Below are 3,030 nucleotides of genomic sequence, written 5' to 3'. Positions count from 1 at the left end.
CTCAATACGCTATGACCCTATCACTTTCTCAATACGCTATGACCCTATCACTTTCTCAGTACTCTATGACCCTATCACTTTCTCAGTACGCTATGACCCTATCACTTTCTCAGTACGCTATGACCCTATCACTTTCTCAGTACTCTATGACCCTATCACTTTCTCAATACTCTATGACCCTATCACTTTCTCGGTACTCTATGACCCTATCACTTTCTCAATACGCTATGACCCTATCACTTTCTCAGTACTCTATGACCCTATCACTTTCTCAATACGCTATGACCCTATCACTTTCTCAGTACTCTATGACCCTATCACTTTCTCAGTACTAAATGACCCCATCACTTTCTCAATACGCTATGACCCTATCACTTTCTCAATACGCTATGACTCTATCACTTTCTAAATACACTATGACCCTATCACTTATCTTAGTACGCTATGACCCTATCACTTTCTCAATACGCTATGACCCTATCACTTTCTCAATACGCTATGACCCTATCACTTTCTCAATACGCTATGACCCTATCACTTTCTCAATACGCTATGACCCTATCACTTTCTCAGTACGCTATGACCCTATCACTTTCTCAGTACGCTATGACCCTATCACTTTCTCAGTACGCTATGACCCTATCACTTTCTCAGTACTCTATGACCCTATCACTTTCTCAGTACGCTATGACTCTATCACTTTCTCAGTACGCTATGACCCTATCACTTTCTCAATACTCTATGACCCTATCACTTTCTCAGTACGCTATGACCCTATCACTTTCTCAGTACGCTATGACCCTATCACTTTCTCAGTACGCTATGACCCTATCACTTTATCAGTACTATATGACCCTATCACTTTCTCAATACGCTATGACTCTATCACTTTCTCAATACACTATGACCCTATCACTTATCTCAGTACGCTATGACCCTATCACTTTCTCAATACGCTATGACCCTATCACTTTCTCAATACGCTATGACCCTATCACTTTCTCAGTACGCTATGACCCTATCACTTTCTCAGTACGCTATGACCCTATCACTTTCTCAGTACGCTATGACCCTATCACTTTCTCAGTACTCTATGACCCTATCACTTTCTCAATACTATATGACCCTATCACTTTCTCGGTACTCTATGACCCTATCACTTTCTCAATACGCTATGACCCTATCACTTTCTCAGTACTCTATGACCCTATCACTTTCTCAATACGCTATGACCCTATCACTTTCTCAGTACTCTATGACCCTATCACTTTCTCAGTACGCTATGACCCTATCACTTTCTCAGTACGCTATGACCCTATCACTTTCTCAGTACTATATGACCCTATCACTTTCTCAATACGCTATGACCCTATCACTTTCTCAATACGCTATGACCCTATCACTTTCTCAGTACGCTATGACTCTATCACTTTCTCAGTACGCTATGACCCTATCACTTTCTCAATACACTATGACCCTATCACTTTTTCAATACGCTATGACCCTATCACTTTCTCAATACGCTATGACTCTATCACTTTCTCAATACACTATGACCCTATCACTTATCTCAGTACGCTATGACCCTATCACTTATCTCAGTACGCTATGACCCTATCACTTTCTCAGTACGCTATGACCCTATCACTTTCTCAATACGCTATGACCCTATCACTTTCTCAATACGCTATGACCCTATCACTTTCTCAATACGCTATGACCCTTTCACTTTCTCAATACACTATGACCCTATCACTTTCTCAATACGCTATGACCCTATCACTTTCTCAGTACGCTATGACCCTATCACTTTCTCAGTACGCTATGACCCTATCACTTTCTCAGTACTCTATGACCCTATCACTTTCTCAATACGCTATGACCCTATCACTTTCTCGGTACTCTATGACCCTATCACTTTCTCAATACGCTATGACCCTATCACTTTCTCAGTACTCTATGACCCTATCACTTTCTCAATACGCTATGACCCTATCACTTTCTCAGTACGCTATGACCCTATCACTTTCTCAATACGCTATGACCCTATCACTTTCGCGGTACGCTATGACCCTATCACTTTCTCAATACGCTATGACCCTATCACTTTCTCAGTACTCTATGACCCTATCACTTTCTCAATAAGCTATGATTCTATCACCTACTCAATACGCTATGACTCTATCACTTTCTCAATACGCTATGACCCTATCACTTTCTCGGTACGCTATGACCCTATCACTTTCTCAATACGCTATGACCCTATCACTTTCTCAGTACGCTATGACCCTATCACTTTCTCAATACGCTATGACCCTATCACTTTCTCAGTACTCTATGACCCTATCACTTTCTCAATACGCTATGACCCTATCACTTTCTCGGTACGCTATGACCCTATCACTTTCTCAATACGCTATGACCCTATCACTTTCTCAGTACTCTATGACCCTATCACTTTCTAAATACGCTATGACCCTATCACTTTCTCGGTACGCTATGACCCTATCACTTTCTCGGTACTCTATGACCCTATCACTTTCTCAATACGCTATGACCCTATCACTTTCTCAGTACTCTATGACCCTATCACTTTCTCAATACGCTATGATTCTATCACCTTCTCAATACGCTATGACTCTATCACTTTCTCAATACACTATGACCCTATCACTTTCTCGGTACGCTATGACCCTATCACTTTCTCGGTACGCTATGACCCTATCACTTTCTCAATACGCTATGACCCTATCACTTTCTCAGTACGCTATGACCCTATCACTTTCTCAATACGCTATGACTCTATCACTTTCTCAATACACTATGACCCTATCACTTATCTCAGTACGCTATGACCCTATCACTTTCTCAATACGCTATGATTCTATCACCTTCTCAATACGCTATGACCCTATCACTTTCTCAATACGCTATGACCCTATCACTTTCTCAATACGCTATGACCCTATCACTTTCTCAATACGCTATGACCCTATCACTTTCTCAGTACGCTATGACCCTATCACTTTC

This window comes from Biomphalaria glabrata, chromosome 6 (assembly GCF_947242115.1).
Source record: "Biomphalaria glabrata chromosome 6, xgBioGlab47.1, whole genome shotgun sequence".
In the NCBI taxonomy this organism is placed as follows: domain Eukaryota; kingdom Metazoa; phylum Mollusca; class Gastropoda; family Planorbidae; genus Biomphalaria; species Biomphalaria glabrata.
Note: the sequence above shows the minus strand (reverse complement) of the source record.